Source organism: Pipra filicauda, unplaced genomic scaffold (assembly GCF_003945595.2).
Source record: "Pipra filicauda isolate LSUMZ 115617 unplaced genomic scaffold, ASM394559v2 scaffold913_size85590_pilon, whole genome shotgun sequence".
Taxonomy (NCBI): domain Eukaryota; kingdom Metazoa; phylum Chordata; class Aves; order Passeriformes; family Pipridae; genus Pipra; species Pipra filicauda.
In genome coordinates, this window is record NW_024105102.1 from 52,174 (window position 1) to 73,283 (window position 21,110).

Genomic DNA, 21,110 nt, shown 5'->3' on the forward strand with positions numbered 1-21,110 from the left:
TAAAGTGGGGGAGGGGCCATAAAGTTGGGAAGGGGTCACAGCGTGGGGGAGGGGGTCACAGAGTGGGGGAGGGGGTCACAGAGTGGGGGAGTGGCCATAAAATTAAGGAGGGGCCTTTAAGTGGGGGAGGTGCCACAGAGTGGAGGAGGGGTCACAACCTGGACTGGGGGGGGGCAGTTACCCTGTGGAGCGGGAGGGGTTAGCGGGTGAGGGAGGAGCCTCACCTGATCCCGGGGCCATCGAGGCCATGGCAGGGCCGAACCTGGTGGGGACACCCAAGTTTTTCCCAAATTTCCCCTCACTTTTCCCAATTTTTCATCCATTTTTCCCAAATTTCCCACTTTTTTCCCAAATTTCCCACTTTTTTCTCCATTTTTCCCCAATTTCCCACTTCTTTCCCCAATTTTCCCCTTATTTCCACCATTTTTCCCAAATTTCCCCCTTTTTTCCAATTTTTCCCCAATTTTTCCCAATTTTTCGTCATTTCTCCTGAATTCCCCCATTTTTCCCAAATTCCCCCATTTTTTCCAAATTCGTTCCTATTTTTTCCCAATTCCCCCATTTTTTCTCAATTCCTTCCATTTTTCCCAAATTTCCCCCATTTTTTCCCAATTTTTCCCTATTTCCCCCAAATTTCCCCCCATTTTCCCCAATTTTTCCTCAATTTTCCCCAATTTTTCATCCAATTTTTCCCAAATTCCCCCATTTTTTTCTCAGTTCCCCCCATTTTTCCCAAATTTCCCCCTTTTCCCCAAATTCCACCATTTTTTCCCAATTTTTTCCCAAACTCCCCTAATTTTTCCCAATTCCCCCCCATTTTTCCTGATTTTTCACCTGTTTTCCCCAAATTTCCCACTTTTTTCCAATTTTCCCTCCATTTCCCCTCAAAATCCCCCATTTTCCCAAATTTCTGACTTTTTCTCCCAAATTTCCCCCGTTTTTCCCAAATTCTCCCCATTTTTCCCAATTTCCCCCCTCATTTTCTCAGATTTCCCCCCATTTTCCCACATTTCCCGATTTTTTCCACATTTTCCCGGATTTTCCTCCATTTTTCCCAAATTTCCCCCCATTTTTCCCCATTTTTCATCAACTTTCCCCAAATTTCCCCCATTTTCCCCAATTTTTCATTCGTGTTCCCCAAATTTCCCACTTTTTTCCCCAATTTTTCCCCTTTTTCCCTGAAATTCCTGCTTTTTCCCAAATTTCCCCCCATTTTTTTCCACTGGAGAAATTTGGGAAATTTGGAAAATTGGGGGCCTAAAAATCCCAGAAAATAGGGGGAAATAGGGGAAAACGTGGGAAAAGTCTGGAGAAAAATTGGGGGAAATGTGGAAAAAATGGGGGAAAAATGGGGAAAAATCCAGGAAAATGAGGAAAAATCTGGGAAAATGGGGAAAAACGCAGGAAATTCCAGGAAAAATGTGGGAAAAATCCGGGGTAATGGGGAAAAATGGGGGAAAATGGGGGAAAATGTGGGAAATTCTGGGAAAAATGGGGGGGAAATGGGAAAAATCCAGGAAAATGTGGGAAAAATGGGGGGAATTCTGGGACAAATGGGGGAAAATCTGGAGAAAATCTGGAGAAAAATCTGGGAAAATGGGGAAATTCTGGAAAAATCTGGGGAAATGGGGGAAAATCCAGAAAAATGGGGAAAATCTGGAAAAAAATGAGGGCCCACCTGGGAACATGGGGGGGGAAATCTGGAAAAATCTGGATAAAAATGTGGGGAAATGGGAAAAATCTGGGAAAATGGGGGGAAATGGGGGGAAAATCTGGGAAAATGTGGGAAAAATGTGGGGAAAATCGGGGAAAATGGAGGAAAAAGGGAAAAAATCTGGGAAATTATGTGAGAAATGGGGGAAATGGGGAAAAAACAGGAAAAAATCAGGGAAATGTGGAAAAAATGGGGAAAAACTGGGGGAAAATCTGGGAAAATGGGGAAAAATAGGAAAAATCTGGGAAAATATGGGGAAAATGTGGGGAAAATCAGGGAAAATTGGGAAAAAAGTGGGAAAATGTGGGAAAAAAGTGGGAAAATGTGGAAAAAATGGGAAAAAATCTGGCAAAATGGGGGAAAATCTGGGAAAAATGTGGGAAAAATTGGGGAAAATGGGGGAAAAATGGGAAAAAAACTGGGAAAATTTGGAACAATTGGGAAAAAATCCGTGAAATTCTGGGAAAAATGGGAGAAAATCTGGGAAAAATCTGGGAAAAATGTGGGAAAAATGGGAAAAATCTAGGAAAATGGGGAAAAAATGGGAAAAAATCCGGGAAAATCTGGGGGAAAATGGGGAATATTCTGGGAAAATCTGGGAAAAATGGGGAAAAAATCTGGGGAAAATGGGGGAAATTAGGAAAAATCTGGGAAAATGTGGAAAAAATGTGGGAAAAATTGGGGAAAATGGGGAAAAATGGGAAAAAATCTGGGAAAATGTGGGAAATTCTGGGGAAAATGGAGGAAAAATCTGGGAAAATGGGGAAAAAATGGGGAAAAGTTTGGGAAAATATTGGGAAAATGGGAAAAATCTGAGAAAATGGGGAAAATGGGGGAAAATGGGAAAAAATCCGGGAAAATCTGGGAAAAATGAGGAAAAATCTGGGAAAATGGGGAAAAAATGGGGAAAACTCTGGGAAAATGCAGGGAAAAATGTGGGGAAAAATCTGGGAAAATGTGGAAAAATGGGGGAAAATCCGGGAAAATGGGGGAAAATGGGGAAAGATCAAAAGAAATTTGGGAAAAATGGGAAAAAATCCAGGAAAAATGGGGAAAAATCTGGAAAAATGGGGGAAAAACTCTGGGAAAATCCGGGAAAAATGTGAGAAAAATCGGGGAAAATGTGGAAAAAATGGGAAAAAATCTGGGATAATCTGGAGAAAAATGGGGGGAAAATGGGAAAAATGGGGAAAAATCCGGAAAAATGTGGAAAAAATGGGAAAAATCTGGGAAAATGGGGAAAAAATCTGGGAAAATCCAGGAAAATGGGGAAAAAATCTGGGAAAATCCAGGAAAATGGGGAAAAATGGGAAAAAAATCTGGGAAAATGGGGAAAAAATGGGAAAATGTGGGAAAATTGGGAAAAATCCGGGAAAATGGGGGAAAAATTCAGGAAAATGTGGAAAAATGGGGGAAAATCTGGGAAAATGGGGAAAAATCGGGGAAAATGGGGAAAAAATGTGGGAAAAATTGGGGAAAATGGGGAAAAATGGGAAAAAATCTGGGAAAATGTGGGAAATTCTGGGGAAAATGGAGGAAAAATCTGGGAAAATGGGGAAAAAATGGGGAAAAGTTTGGGAAAATATGGGGAAAATGGGAAAAATCTGAGAAAATGGGGAAAATGGGGGAAAATGGGAAAAAATCCGGGAAAATCTGGGAAAAATGAGGAAAAATCTGGGAAAATGGGGAAAAAATGGGGAAAACTCTGGGAAAATGCAGGGAAAAATGTGGGGAAAAATCTGGGAAAATGTGGAAAAATGGGGGAAAATCCGGGAAAATGGGGGAAAATGGGGAAAGATCAAAAGAAATTTGGGAAAAATGGGAAAAAATCCAGGAAAAATGGGGAAAAATCTGGAAAAATGGGGGAAAAACTCTGGGAAAATCCGGGAAAAATGTGAGAAAAATCGGGGAAAATGTGGAAAAAATGGGAAAAAATCTGGGATAATCTGGAGAAAAATGGGGGGAAAATGGGAAAAATGGGGAAAAATCCGGAAAAATGTGGAAAAAATGGGAAAAATCTGGGAAAATGGGGAAAAAATCTGGGAAAATCCAGGAAAATGGGGAAAAAATCTGGGAAAATCCAGGAAAATGGGGAAAAATGGGAAAAAAATCTGGGAAAATGGGGAAAAAATGGGAAAATGTGGGAAAATTGGGAAAAATCTGGGAAAATGGGGGAAAAATTCAGGAAAATGTGGAAAAATGGGGGAAAATCTGGGAAAATGGGGGAAAATCGGGGAAAATGGGGAAAAAATTGGGGAAAATGGGGAAAAATGGGGAAAAAATGGGGGGAAACTGGGTTTAACTGGGAGAAACTGGGCCAGAGGGAAAGGGCCATTGTCATGGAAATGTGAACCTGCCCCTCCCCCACCCTGCCCAGGGCCCGCGGGGGGGGGGGGGGGGGGGGGAACTGGGTTAAACTGGGACATACTGAGAGGCACTGAGGGGGACACTGGGAGTTACTGGGAGCTACTGGGAGCTACTGGGAGCTACTGGGGGGTCACTGGGGTTACTGGGATGGACACTGGGGTTACTGGGAGCTACTGGTGGAGTAACTGGGGTTACTGGGGAGGTCACTGGGGTTACTGGGGGGGTCACTAGGATGCACTGGGATGGACACTGGGGTTACTGGGAGTTACTGGGGGGGTCACTGGGGTTACTGGGGGGGTCGCTGGAGATACTGGGGACGTTACTGAGGTTACTGGGGTTATTGGGAGCTACTGGGAGGGTCACTGGGGTTACTGGGGTTACTGGGAGCTACTGGGGGGGTCACTGGGGTTACTGGAAGCTACTGGGAGGGTCATTGGGGAGGTTAGTGGGGTTACTGGAGGGTTACTGGGAGTTACTGGGGGGGTCACTGGGGATTGAGGTGAGTAACGGGGGTTACTGGGGTCACTGGGAGCTTTTGGGAGCCACTGGGAGCGGCCCATCCCCCTCCCGCCCCAAGGTCACCCCGAGGACACGGGGGGGGGGGGAGAGAGGGAGGCCCCGCCCCCTTCCAGTTCCCTCCCAGTTCCCTCCCAGTCCCTCCTAGTCCCTCCCAGTACCTGAACGGGTCGCACTGGGAGCGGCTCCGAGTCCCCCTCCCCAGTTTGGGCCCCCCCGGGCTATTTTTGGGACCCGGTGACGTCACTGCGGGGGGAGAGGCCTCGAGGGGGCGGCCCCTCCCCTCTCCCTTCCCAGTACAGACTAGTAAGGGACCAGTAACAGCCCCCGCCCTCCCAGTTCCACCAGTAAGGCTCCAGTAAGGGCTGGGGGGATCTCGGGGGAGGCTCCCAGTTCGACCAGTAAGGGACCAGTGGCGGCGCGAGGCCACGCCCCCTTCCCAGTAACGGACCAGTAACGGACTGGGGAGGTCCGGGACCCTCCCAGTAACACCAGTAAGAGGCCAGGAACCCTCCCAGTAACACCAGTAAGAGCTCAGGGACCCTCCCAGTAACACCAGTAAGAGCTCAAGGACCCTCCCAGTAACACCAGTAAGAGCTCAGGGACCCTCCCAGTAACACCAGTAACACCAGTAAGAGCTCAGGGACCCTCCCAGTAATACCAGTAAGAGCTCAGGGACCCTCCCAGTAATACCAGTAAGAGGCCAGGGACCCTCCCAGTAACACCAGTTAGAGCTCAGGGACCCTCCCAGTAACACCAGTAAGAGCTCAGGGACCCTCCCAGTAACACCAATAACAACACTAAAAGCCCGGGGACACTCCCAGTAACACCAGTTAGAGCTCAGGGACCCTCCCAGTAACACCAATAACAACACTAAAAGCCCGGGGACACTCCCAGTAACACCAGTTAGAGCTCAGGGACCTTCCCAGTAACACCAGTAAGAGCTAAGGGACCTTCCCAGTAACACCAGTAACACCAGTAACAGCCCAGGGACCCTCCCAGTAACACCAGTAAGAGCTCAGGGACCATCCCAGTAACACCAGTAAGAGCTCAGGGACCCTCCCAGTAACACCAGTAAGAGCTCAGGGACCCTCCCAGTAACACCAGTAACACCAGTAAGAGCTCAGGGACCCTCCCAGTAATACCAGTAAGAGCTCAGGGACCCTCCCAGTAATACCAGCAAGAGGCCAGGGACCCTCCCAGTAACACCAGTTAGAGCTCACACACACCCAGACACATTCGCACACACAAAGATATCCTCAGACACACTTAGACACACTCTCACAAAGCAAGACACACTTAGACACACTCAGACACACTCAGGAACACCCAGACACACTCAGACACAGCTGCACACACTCACACACACTAAGACACACTCAGACACAGCTGCACACACTGACAAACTATCAGACCCATAAATATATACTCAGACACATATGCACACACCCAAACACACTCAGATACACTCCGACACACTCAGGCAAACCTAGACACACTCAGACACGCACACACTCAGACACACTCAGACACACCCAGACACATTCGCACACACACAGATAGTCTCAGACACCCTCAGACACCCTCAGACACCCTCAGACACACTTGCACACGCTCAGACACACTCAAGCACACCCAGACACAATCCCTCAAACTCAGATACACTCAGACACAGACACACTCGCACACAGCCAGACACACTTAAACACACTCAGACACACTCAAGCTCATTCCCAGACACACTCAGGCACACTCAGATACACTCAGACAGGATCAGAGAGACTCAGGCACACTCAGAAACACTTGAGCACACTCAAACACACTCAGACACTTTCAGACACACTCAGACGCACTCCCACACATCCAGACACACTCAGAAACATTTGCACACATTCAGACACACTCTCACACACTCAGAAACACTCACACACTCTCAGACAGACTCAGGCACACGCTCACAAAGCCTGACAGACACACTCAGACACACTCAGGCACGCTCAGGCATGCTCAGGCACGCTCAGGCACACCCAGACACCCTCAGACACACTCGCAAACACTCAGAGACACTCAGGCACACCCAGACACCCTCAGACACACTCGCAAACACTCAGACACACTCAGACACACTCAGACACACTCGCACACTCTCAGACACACTCGCATACAATCAGACACACTCAGACACAATCAGACACAATCAGACACGCTCAGACACACCCAGAAACACTCAGATATGCTCAGACACACTCAGTCTCACTCAGAAACACTCAGACACACTCACAGACGCTCAGACACAACTGCAAACACACTCGCGCACTCAGACACACTTAGACAAACTCGCACACACCCAGACACATTCGCTCACACTCAGACACACACTCACACAGTCAGACACACTCAGACGCAATCAGAAACACTCAGACACACTCGCAGACACTCAGACACACTCAGACACACTCTCACAAAGCCAGACACACTTAGACACACTCAGACACACTCAGACACACTCAGACACAATCGCATACAGACACACGCGATACACTCACACACACTCACACAGAGTCAGACACACTAAGAAACACCCAGACACATTCACACACATGCAGATAGTCTCAGACACACTCAGACACACTCGCAAATACTCACACAAACTCACACACACTCAGACACACTCAGGCACACCCAGACACACTCAGACACACTCACACACACTCAAACATGGTCACACACACTCAGACACACTCAGACACACTCAGACACACTCAGAAACACTCAGACACACTCGCACACACTACACAAACACACACACTCAGACACACGCAGGCACACCTAGACACACTCTGACACATTTAGGCAGACCTAGAAACACTCAGACACACTTACACACACACACACACTCAGACACACTCAGACACACTTAGACACACTTGCACACACTCAGACACACTTAGGCATGCTCCGACATATTCCATCACATTCAGAAATGCTCAGACACACTCAGACACACTCACACACAGCCAGACACATTTAAACGCACTCAGACACACTCAAGCAAATTCTCACACACCCAGACACACTCAGAAACATTCGCACACATTCAGACACACTCTCACACACTCAGAAACACACACTCTCAGACACAGTCAGACACACTCAGACACACATCCAGGTACACTCAGGCACACCTGCAAACACTGACAAACAATCAGACCCATAAATAGATGCTCAAGCACACTCATGCACACTGAGACACACTCGCACAAACCCAGACACACACAGACACACTCCGACACACAGACACACTCAGGCAAACCCAGACACACTCAGACACACTCGCACACACTCAAACATACTCACACACACTCAGACACACTCAGACACACCTGCAAAAACTCACAAATAATCAGCCCCATAAATTTATAGTCAGGCACACTCACGCACACTGAGACACACTAGCACACACCCAGGCACACTCAGATACACTCCAACACGCTCCGATACACTCAGGCACACCCAGACACACTCAGACACTCTTGCACACACTCACACACACTCACACACTCAGACACACTCAGAAACACTCAGACACACTCGCATACACTCACACACACTCAGAAACACCCAGACACATTCGCACACACACAGATAGTCTCAGGCACACTTAGAAACACTCTCACAAAGCCTGACACACTTAGACAAACTCAGACACACTCAGGCACAGCCAGACACACTCAGACACACTCACACACACTCACACACACACAGACACATTCGTACACACTCAGACAGGCTGAGACACACTCAGACACACTCTCACAAAGCCAGACACATTTAGGCACACTAAGACACACTCAGACAGACACCCTCAGACACAACTGCAAACACACAGACACACCTGCAAAAAATGACAAATAATCAGACCCATCAATATATGCTCAGGCTCACTCACGCACACTGAGACACACTCGCACACACCCAGACACACTCAGATACACTCACACACTGTCAGAGACATAAAAAACAGTCAGACACCCTCGCACACACTCACACACACTCAAAAAACACACAGACACATTCGCACACACACAGATAGTCTCAGACAGACACACTCTCACAAAGCCAGAAACACTTAGACACACTCAGACACACTCAAGCACACCCAGACACACTAGCAGACACACACAGAGTCACACACTCATACACACTCATGCACACTCAGGCACACCCAGACACACTTGAACACACTCAGAAACACTCACACACACTCAGACACACTCAGGTACACCCAGACACACTCTGAAACACTCAGACACACTCAGACACACGTGAACACACATAGACCCATTTAGACACGCTTAGACACAGCCAGACACACTTAGACACACCCAGACACTTTCCCTCACACTCAGATACTCTCAGACACACTCAGACACACTCGCACACAGTCAGACACACTCAGAAATATTTTCACATATTCAGGCACACTCTCACACACTCAGAAACACTCACACACTCTCAGACACACTCAGGCACACTCTCACAAAGCCTGACACACTTAGACACACTCAGACACACTCAGACAGACACACTCAGACACACTCGCACACACTCAAACACACTTGAACACGCTCAGACACAGACACACCTGCAAACACTGACAAACAATCAGACCCATAAATATATACTCAGGCACACTCACGCACACTGGGACACACTCGCACACGCCCAGACACACTCAGATACACTCCAACACACTCCGACACACTCAGGCAAACCCAGACACATTCAGGCACACTCGCACGCACTCACACACACTTATACTCACTCAGACACACTCAGAAACACTCAGATACACTCACACACACAGTCAGACACGCTCAGACACACTCAGGCACACTCAGAAACAGTCAGACACTCGCACACGCTCAGACACAACTGCAAACACACTCGCACTCTCAGACACACACACTCTCACACACCCAGACACATTCGCTCACACTCAGACAGGCTGAGACACACTCAGACACACTCTCACACACCCAGACACACTTAGACACACTCAGTCACAATGAGATACACCCACACACACAGTCAGACACATAAAAAACAATCAGACACATTCGCACACACACAGATTGTCTCAGACAGACACACTCTCACAAAGCAGGAACACTTAGACACACTCAGACACACTAAGGCACACCCAGACACACTCAGACACACTAGCACACTCAATCACAGTCAGGCACACTCACACACACTCACACACACTCAGACACACTTGAACACCCTCAGAAACACTCATGCACACTCAGACACACTCAGGCACACCCAGACACACTCAGAAACACTCAGACACACTCAGACACACTCAGGCACACCCAGACACACTCAGGCACACCCAGACACACTCAGAAACACTCAGACACATTCACATACACTCAGACGTGACATTGGGGGGAGGTGGCTGGAAAAGGGTATAAGAAGTTTTGTTTGCTGTTCCCTTTTGCGGACCGCGGCAGGAACAAGGGGTTTCCTTCGATCACCCAGCTGGCCGTTTTTCCTTATTTGTGGCTTTAATAAATTTGTTATTCCTTGCAACCTAAATTTATAGCCTCGTATTCATCTCAATTTGGTGCCGTGACTCCGATAAAGACCCCTGAGTGGTGAAACCACTCTCTGGGGAGGGCGTCCCCGTCCCAATTAGGACGGTCCTGGAGAGATTTTACTACTCAGAATCTTTATTCCGACCAAAATGTATTGAAGCCAAACAAGCAAAAAGAAACTCTGCAGACCCCTCTAATCTCTGTATACGGGCCCGGACGACGCCCGGCTCAGGGAGGAGCCGAGGCAGGTAATATTGCTCAGCACGAGGCTGAGCAGGGCCACTTGGCTTCCAGGGAGAGGAGCCAGGTGAAGAACTGACCCAGGAGAGGCAGTTGTGTTCTGGTCGTCCGGTCAGGGGAGGTCCGTCCCAGCACCCCGGTGTGGTGCTGCTCAGGACGAAGACTCACCCAGGGAGAGGTGAGTGCTGCGGACCCCTTGGCGGTGGGGAGGGGGTCCTGGGGTGTGCCTGAGTGAGACGTCCTCTGAGGGCGAAGCGAGTGTGGACCCCCAAGTAGTGCGGTTCTCGTAGCCCGCGAGGGAGCCACGAACGGGGGGAAGTGAGTGTGATTTGAGAGTGTGTGTGAGAGCAAGAAGGCACCCCAGAAGATGGGTCAGAAGAAGAGCAAGGCTTCCTCGCCCATGGGAGGCTGTAAAGTAGAGCAGCCAGGTGTCCCTCATGGTGAAGGGAGACTCGTGAGCTTCGATGGTCCCCAGGAGAGGGAAAGGCTCAGGAGTAATGATAGGAACTTGAAGAAGAACCCCCTGGGAGAAAAGGAGCTTACAGTAGGTGGCTACAACTCCCAGGGAGAAAGAAGCTTATGGTTAGGGACTCTTGTTCTCAAGTGAAGGATAAATCCATGAGCGGGTGTAAGGATGACTCTCTGGAGGAGAGGCAACTCATGGTCAGTTTCTTTGAGGCTAGGTCACTGGGGATTCCAGCAGATAGCCCTTTGGGTGTACTATTAAGGAACTGGAACAACCATCTCCCCACCCTTGGAAAATCTAAGGAAAAGATGGTGTATTACTGTGTGGAGGTGTGGGAAATAAACAGATAGGTTCAGGTGGTGATGTTCTTTATTGGCCAGTGTATGGCTCTTTTGAAGGCTGGGTGTGCGAAGCCCTGAACTGGTATGTGAATGATAAGAAGCCCTTCTGTTCAGAAGAGAGTAAATATGCATTTGTGTGGTTAGAACTGAGTACACATGCTTGCTTGTTCCCCTTAAGGGAAAAGAGAAAGCAGAGGAATTCTAGTGATTCTAAGGAATCTTGGAATTCCCCTCCACCCTACATTCCCCCTTCTCCTGCACACCCTCCCTTACCCCCGTGTGCTCCTTCACCTGGAGACAGTGTGGAGAGTGGGATTGTACCGAGTGCTCCGACAGGATCAGATCTCGCCATTTTGTCCTCACAAGGGTGGGAAACCTCCATCTTACCTGCACCCCCTCAGAGGCGGGAAACCACCGTTGTATCTCCACAAAAGCGGGAAGCCGCCATCTCATCCCCTGTCCCCGCAAGTGCTACAGCCGGAGAGCTTGGTGCTTCGTCTTTAGATCCTAGTGTGACACCAGCTCTTGAGAATACTAACACACCCTTTCCTCAATCCCAGTTACATCCTCTCCGAGAAACTGCCCTAACCCGTAGGCAAGGTGGGATAGGATTTGTATCGGTACCACTGAGCTCTGGAGACGTGAGAGCTTTTAAAAAAGAAATGGGAACCTGTTAGAGGACCCCATAGGAGTGTCCGAGAGGTTTGATCAGTTCTTAGGACCTAATACATACACATGGGATGAATGCAGGCAATACTAGGGATCCTATTCACAGTCGAGGAGAGAGGGATGATTAGAGCTGCAGGAATGAGGAATTGGGACAGGAGACATCAGCAGGGTCCAGCTGCCGACACCAAGTGGCCTCTCGAAAAACCTAACTGGGATAACCAAAGAGAGGCCGATAGAGCTCAAATGGATGATTTAAGAAGCATCATAGTGCAAGGCAAACGAGAATCTGTCCCAAGGGGACAAAACATTGATAAAGCCTTTAAAGAATATCAAAGAAAAGATGAATCTCCTACAGATTGGCTAGAGAGGCTAAGAAAGAGTTTTCAACTTTATTCGGGTATGGACCCTGAGGATGATGCAATGGGACAGGCGGTGCTTAAGCTTAGGTTTGTGCAGGGATCTTGGGAGGACTTTTGGAGGAAGTTAGAGAAAAATAGGGGTTGGCAAACTAAAGGGTTAGATCTGTTGTTAAGAGAAACTCAGGAGGTATATGTAAGGAGAGATGAGAAGAAAGAAGAGGAAAAACAGAAGAGAAAGGAAGATGACAGCCAGAGGAGACAAACCAAGGTCTTAGTAGCTGCCATAAGAGAGGGGCAGAAGAACAATAGAGAACATGGAGGGAAAGAATCCTTTAGATCTGATATGCGAGAAGGACAAAAGAAACATAAACAAGTAGATCTTAGGGAAATTGAGTGTCATTATTGCGGCCAGAAAGGACACATGAGAAAGAACTATAAGAGAAGGCTGCAAGATGAACAGGTGTTTGTAGAAGATTGACGGGGTCAGGGGCTCTATTTGCTGGGGACCCGGAAAAGTTCAGAGCCCTTGACAAAATTAAAAGTGGGTCCTCAGCAACAAGAAGTCGAGTTCCTCGTGGACTCGGGGGCCGAGCGATCAACAGTCCAACAGTTGCCCCAAGGCTGTGTAATTTCATCAGACACAGTCCAAGTGATAGGAGCTAAAGGGGAACCCTTTAAGGTCCCCATAATTAAGAATGTAGAAATAGAAACTCCTAATAAGTATGCTTTAGGAACTTTCTTGTTGGTCCCTGAAGCTGAATACAATTTGTTAGGAAGGGATTTAATGATTGAATTAGGAATCAATTTGGAAATAGCAGAACGAAAATTACAAGTAAAAATCTATGCCCTTACGGCAGAGGATGAGAAAAAGATCAACCCTGAAATCTGGTACACTCCTGAGACGGTTTGAAATTTAAATATAGAACCCTTTGAGATATCTATAAAAGATCCAGAAAAACCTATTAGAGTAAAGCAGTATCCCATCCCTCATGAAGGAAAAGTTGGTCTTAAACCTACAGTGGAGAGATTGCTGGCACAGGGACTGCTGGAAGAGAGAAGGTGAAGTGTTTAGGACACTGGTTAAGTAAGGGATGCAAAGGACTGGATCCTGATAGAGTGAGAGGAATATTGTCTTTACCTCTGCCTAAGAATAAGAGACAAATTAGGCAAATTCTGGGTCTATTGGGGTCTTGCAGGCAGTGGATAGAAAATTACAGCAACAAAGTAAAATTTCTGTATGGAAAATTAACCAAAGAAGGGCTGATAAAATGGAGTGATGAAGATGAATGCAGACTAGAGAAACTGAAGGAAGACTTAGTAAATACCCCTGTATTAAGTCTTCCTGTGCTGGTTTAAGAGTTAACCAGCAGGGGAAATGAACTCAATTCAAAGGAGAGATTATAAGTCAGAATAACAATTTACTACAATAATACAGTAAGTACAATCATACAAACAAACAATTGGTCTTAACCCACAAAACCCAAATGTATAACCCAGTACCCTGGGGCATGAACAACGTGGTGTTCCTTGGGCCCCGCTTCAGTCCAAAGTAAAGGGAGAGGGGAAGAACCTGCTGGTGGGAGAGCTGTTGCAGTCTAGTCAAAAGTGGTGATTGCAGTGAGATGCTTGTGGGAGAGCTGTTGCAGTCTGGTCAAAAGTGGTGATTGGAGTCCAGTATAGGGTGGTGATCCAAGTCTGTTTGAGAGCGATGAGCCGCAGTCCTTCTCTGGATCCCACAGAGTGGTTAAAAATGTTCCAAGACTCCAAGATTATATATCCTGCAGTTCAGGCAGGAATGCTCAGCACTTCCCTCAGGGCGGGGAGTTCCACAAAGGGTGTGAGGACAGGAGCATCCTCCTATCTCACAGGCCTCTTAACACCTAGTTTATAGCCTGAGGAGTCAGGCTCTATGGGCAGATGGTGTAAATGGTTCATTGATAACAGTTTCTGGGAAATGGCATGGAAGGCTATAGAATACACAGTTTTGGGTTACACCCATACCCTGATGAACTGGTCTCAGTTGTCCTAACTAGGACACTTCCAGACACCAGAAAACCATTCTATTTGTTTGTAAATGTTGAAAATGGAACTGCTTATGGAACTTTTAACACAGACGTGGGCAGAGCATAGAAAACCTATTGGCTACTCTTCCAAAATCCTAGACCCAGGTAGCAGGGGGTGGCCCACCTGCCTACAGGCAATAGTTGCTACTGCCCTGTTAGTGGAGGAAGCAGCTAAGGTAACCTTTGGAGGAAAATTAAAAGTGTATACCCCACATGATACCCGGGGAGTATTACAACAAAGGGCAGAAAAATGGTTAACAGACAGCCGATTATTGAAGTATGAGAGTGTTCTGCTAAATACATCCAAATTAGAGTTAAAAGTAACACAAAATCCAGCCCAGTTTTTGTGTGGAGAACCTCAAGAAGATTTGGTGCACAATTGTATACAAGTTATTAACTTTCAGACTAAGATCAGAGAAGATCTTGAGGAAGAGGAACTAAATTTAGGCAAAAAACTCCATATAGATGGTTCATCTAGAGTTGTAGATGGAAAAAGTAGGTCAGGGTATGCAATAGTTGATGGAATTTCATTACAGGTTAGAGAATATGGACTTCTGAATAGTACATGGTCAGCCCAAGCGTGCGTGTTATACACTTTATTGAAAGCTTTGAAGTTGTTAGAAGGAGAAATAGGAACAATATTTACTGATTCCAAATATGTGTTTGGAGTGGTCCACACTTTTGGTAAAATATGGGAGGAACGTGGGCTGATAAATGCACAAGGCAAGGGGCTGGTTCATGAAATCTGAATTCGAGAAGTCCTGAAAGCTCTAAGGGGGCCAAAACAAATTGCAGTGGTACATGTTAAGGGTCATCAAAAAGGATTGGAAGTTACTGTAAGGGGAAATAATTTGGCTGATGCAGAAGCTAAGAGAGCAGCTATGTTAGTAATGGCAGATCAAGAACAGGGAAGCAAAGAAGTTCCAAAATGCTTCAGTAACCAAGAGAAGGAAAGATTATCACAAGTTGGTGCAAGGGAAGAGAATGGTAGATGGCTGCTGCCAGATGGTCGAGAAGTGGTCCCAGAAGGTCTTGCTCATAAGGTAATGAACAGATTGCATGAGCAGACACACTGGGGGACCCAGGCCCTGGTGGATCAGTTCGAGAACAAGTATGTGTGTGTCGGGGTTTATGGTACAGCTAAGAAAGTTTTTGGAAGGGTGTTTAACCTGTAAGAAGGTGAATAGAGGGCAGTTGAGAGAAAAGGTAAAAGGAGGAAGAGAATTAGCAAAAAGACCGTTTGGAAAGATCCAAGCTGACTTTACAGAATTGCCGAAGGTGGGAAGACATCAGTATTTGTTGGTGTTAGTGGACCATTTAACTCATTTTGTTGAAGCTTTCCCCCCTGCTCGATGCACCGCCAAAGTAGTGATCAAAGTCCTGTTAGAGGAAATTATCCCCAGGTATGGCGTGGTTACAGTAATAGACTCTGATAGAGGAACACACTTCACTTCCAAAATAATTAGAGAAACCACCGAGCTGTTTGGAACCAAGTGGGAGTATCATGCCCCTTGGTACCCACGGAGCTCCGGGAAAGTGGAAAGAATGAATGATAGAGAGATAAAGGAACACTTAACCAAATTGATGCTTGAAACAAAAATGAATTGGGTGAAGTGTCTTCCCCTTGCCCTACTGCATATTCGCACGCAGCCCCGAATGGATACAGGAATTTCTCCTTTTGAGATGATGTATGGCATGCCCTGTGAATTTGGGACCCCTGTGGATAACCCGAAAATTGAAGATGCTATCCTTAGAGAATATGTTGTTGGATTAATGAAAAGAAGACAAGAGTTAAGAAAAAGAGGGTTGGTAACACAGAGACCACCCTTAGACATGTCCATTCATAAGTTCCAGCCAGGTGATAAAGTACTAATTAAAACTTGGAAGGAGACCTCATTAACTCCACGTTGGGAGGGACCTTTTGTTGTTCTCCTCACTACAGACACTGCCATTCGGACAGCTGAGCGAGGGTGGACCCACGGGTCTGGAGTCAAAGGACCAATAAGGGACTCTGAGTGGACTGTGACTTCTACCCCCGGAGACCTGCGAATGAGAATCAGGAAGGTGCTGCCAGCAGATGAACCCTAATGAGGATATAGTAAGACCCAACTTATACACTTTCTTTCAGGTACCCCAAGGACAGACAGTAAGGAAAGTACATTTTGCCTCCTGGAGCTGAGAGAGACTGCCAGAACAAACCGGAGGTTCAGGACTATATAAAGTAACAGGAACCCAGATTGTTCTTCCTTTTTGTTGCCAGGTAGAGACTGATATACCTGAAGGACGTAATCCACACGGAATACCTTGTATCAAGCATCCTGAGTCTACTCATTATAGTCGGGTGGTGTGTAAATGCCTGAAGTGTGACAGAGAGTGGCGCTGTGTTTCAATCAGGGGGCAATCCCATTGTATGAAATGTAGAACGAGCTCTCCAGAATCTATTAGGGAGCACTTGGCTAACGCAGAAATCACAAGGGCATTCTGTGGTTGGGAGTGACTTGTCCCAGAGACTTGGGAAATATATGAAACCAATTGGAACAAAGCCCTAAAAGAATTGTGTCGTACCAGATTCTCTTGGAAACTAGCAAAGCCAAGTCGGAGAAGGTATATGGAATTGCTAGGATTGATTGATAGAATCCAAAATCTTGAAGTAAATTAGTCTCGTCCTAAATCAGTTGTGAGAAATTAAGTAAACTGAGTGAGTCCCCTGAAGGCTGTCACTGCTGCCGAGAAGAGTAGAAGCCTCGTTGCTCCCTGCACAGGAGCAGAGGAAGGAAGGCAGAGAGATAGAGCGTGTGGAGAAAATCTGCTCATAGCAATCACCACTGAAGTAAAAGGAAAAGAGACCAAATCCAACAATGGAGCAGAATCTGGTACTGATCATTAATATAATAACTTTAACAAGTTCTTTGGGGAACTCACACCAGCCTTTTGAATGCACTTTTAACCCCATCAGGAGACTCAAAAATCATCCGAAAGGTAATAACTGCAATTGGTCCTAAATTCAGTGTTACGGTCTGTGACCTGTTACTGGCCAGGATACCACAGGAATGCGGAAAAGGAGGTGGCAAACCTTCAGTCACAGTAAACAAAGGAGCTACCTATTGGTGTCCGAGCTCCAACCCAGGAAAGTCCTACTGTAACTATCCTGGTCATTATCATTGTGGATACTGGGGTTGCGAGACCATCACTACTGCTTGGAGACCTGAAACGCCAGATAAATATTTGAGAGTACAATGGGGTCCCCCACACTGCGAACCTCCTGCACTTGGTGGATTAGTAACTCCTTATGAAACATCAGATTGTGAATTCTTGCGAGTGCAAGTTATGAATCATGAAGACCGAGGATGGCTAACTGGAAAAACTTGGGGTGTAAGGTTAGACAGACTTTCTGCAGACCCGGGTGCACATGTAACTATACGGAAACAGCCGATAGCTGTGTGTTCCAACTGATAGGACCTAGCATGGAAGTGAAGAAACCCAGAGACAAGGACCAAAGAAAGGAAAAGGTAAATAGAGTTCCCACTAACCCAGTGTTACAAGGGTTTAGAGATGCCCAAATTCCTCCTACCAAATTGCCTGAAGAAATAAAAATATCACAGGGAGAAACAGAATCCTTGTTGGACATGGTAGAAGCCTCTTACAAAGCTATAAATCATACTGAGCCTGGTATGACTGAGTCTTGCTGGTTGTGCTATGATGTAAGGCCTCCCTTTTATGAAGGAGCAGGGTTAAACCTCACTTTTAATCTGAGCAAAGAGGATAACCCCAATCAGTGTAAATAGAGTGAAAAGAGAATAGGACTCACTGTGGCACAAGTTAGTGGGCAAGGAACGTGTCTTGGGAATGTTCCTCCGGATAGTGATGAATTGTGTGGTACTAAAATAAATAAAATAAAAGAAGGAAAAAATAAATAGGCTATACCAAATTATGGTGAATGGTGGGTGTGCTCCAAGACCGGACTAATTCCGTGTGTGTTTTTACCTGCATTTGATAAGAGTGATGAGTTTTGTATAGAAATAACTGTATTGCCTCGCATGCTGTATCGCTCTGAAGAGTTTGTCCTTGAATTTTGGGAAGTGAATCAGCATAAGATCCAAAAGAGAGAACCAATAAGTGTAACCATTGCTATGAGCCTGGGATTGGGAACCACGGGTGCAGGGATTACATCCCTAGTGCAACATAGTCAAGGACTGACTGCTCTGAGAGCAGCAGTGGATGAAGATTTGGACAGAACTGAAAAGTCTATCTCATATCTAGAAAAATCTCTCAATTCCTCTCGGAGGTGGTTTTGCAAAATAGACGGGGACTGGACTTACTGTTCTTACAACGAGGAGGTCTGTGTGTAGCCCTGGGAGAGGAGTGCTGTTTTTATGTGAACCACTCTGGAGTTATAAAAGAATCCATGACTAAGTTACGTGAAGGGATAATACAAAGGAAGAGAGAAAAAGAAACTCCACCAAGCTGGCTGGATAATTGGAATGCTCAGTTTCCTTGGCTGACGACTGTGATCTCAACTTTAGCAGGTCCTCTGCTAATGTTGTTTGCTATGTTGATTTTTGGTCCTTGCATTTTAAATAAAGTCATGACTTTTACTAAGAAGGGAGAGGGGGGAAGAGGGAGGTGGGACAGAAGGTCAAGGGGTCCCTTTTTGTCCCACATCACATGAGGCTTGGAGGGATTCCCTGGAGCTCGGGGGGGTTGGATCCACACTGGGAGTGTCCCTGTCCATCCCTGGGGGTCTGATGGGACACGACACAAGACCCTGCCCTTAAAATTTGGGGCTCTTCTGGTATAAAGTGCTGGACTGTCAGTCAGGTGTGTCCAGGCCGTGCCAGCCCAGCAGCCTTGGAGAAGTTCTCAGGGGTGTCACCTTTTTGTTCCTTTGCCCGAGGATTTTCCCAGCTCTGCCACATCTTCCCCTCCCTCTCAGGATGTTTCCCTTTGGAATTGAGGAGTCAGGCTGGTTTCAGCATTATTCAACCCAAAAGCAGCGTGACTCCCCTTCTTCATTTCCTGCCGGGGGTTTTGTAAACAGGGCCTTGTTGGAGTTGTTTTACCCCATTCCAGGCAGAGCATCCTGCTACAGGACCCCCATGGGACCCCCTATGCCCTTTCTCACCCTTTTCCTCACTGTCCCACCCGTTTCCCACCCTCCCTGCAATCCCCTGCTCCCCCCACAGCTCGGTTTGGGGGTGGTCCCTCCCCCCCATGCTCAGTTCAAGGTCTCAGCCCCTTCTCACTCAGTTTGACGATGCAAAGCTCATCCCTTTTCCCCTCTCTCCCACCCCTTTCCCGTCGGACCCCCAAACTCCAGCTGCCCCAGTTGCTCCCACTAAATCTGGGAGTCCTACCTCCCCCTATCTCTCAGTTTTTTGGGTCCCACCCCTCTCCTTCTCCATTTGGGGACCCCAGCTGTTCCGATCCGCTTCGATGCAGAGGGGAACCAGGTTCTAAAACACTCCCATAAGCCAGGTTAAGGCACAAACGAGGCCAGATGCTGGATCCCAAAACGAGAATTCAACTTTGTTTTGGAACACAAAAGAGCAGAGAGAAAGAAGGGAGATAGGACAGTGGGACAAGCTAAGGGGAACTGTTAAAAGCACAGGACAGGAGTTAGCAGCACCATGAAGTGCCGCTGCCTTGCAAGCTGGTAGATCTCTGCTGGGCTTCTGCCCTGGTCGCCTTGTAGCCTCTGAGGAACGAACCCAACCCTAGGGGAAGGGGGTGGCAGCAGCTCCCGCAGCAGTCCTGCAACAGCTCCCCACAGTCCCCGGGCACGGCCTTAAATCCCCTCGCCGTGGGACCCCTGGATGCCCCCTGGCCCGTTCACCAGGATCCAAGCAAAGGTCTCCTGGCACCGAGATGGGCCCCGAGTGTCCCTTGGCTGGCTCCCCGGTCTCCAAGCGAGATCCGCCTGGCACACCTTCTCCCATTTTTTGATTGTCACAAGTTTTTCTCTGTTTTGCTCCTCTGCCTGCCTCTGCTGGCTTGCTGGGTGCCTCCTGGAGCTTTTGCAAGGAGCTCGGCTCCTGCAGCAGCCCGGCTGTGGCACCAAGGCTTTGGAACTCTGCTAAGGGAAAAGGTGAAGTTGCTGTTGGGCCAATGTTCCATTGCTATTGCTAAGGGAAAATGTGAAGCTGCGGTGGATGGGGAGGATGTGGAGTTGCCCTGGAACTGGCCCAGTTGAATTAAAGTGCAGGTTGAAGGGTCGGTGCTGTTGCTAAGAGAGCAGCCCTGTTGCCGGGGAGCAGCCAATGGGGAGTTGCCCAGAGGCAGCCAATGGGGAAGCTGCGTGGTGGCGCGAAGGGCCAGCCAATGGGAGAGTGCGATGGAGCCAAGTGTAGCCAATAGCCAGCCAATGGGACAGCGAGCGGACGGGCAGCCAATGAGGAGCTGTGGCCGGGAAGGTGCTGAGGGACTGCGCATGCTCTGGGCCAGTCCCCATGGGGGGCTTTTCCCAATTGTCCCCTGTTCAACTCCCTTCAGCCTCCAACACTGATCATTCCTGGCATCCCCCTGTCACTGCAGAGATCCACACGGGTTCTGCACTTGACCGCCCTGGGGGAGGGGGTGAGCAGGGCATAACCAAGCTCTGGTGTGGACACCTGACATTTCTGGGGGTACCTAGAAGAGAAACTTTGGGCAAGGTGACTGTGGTTAAACCTGTCTGGCCATCCAGGGACAGCCAAGTTGCTCTCTCCCTTCCCCTCCTCAGTCAGACAACAGGAGAAAAGCAGGGGAAGAAATCCTTGGTCAACAGAAAGGG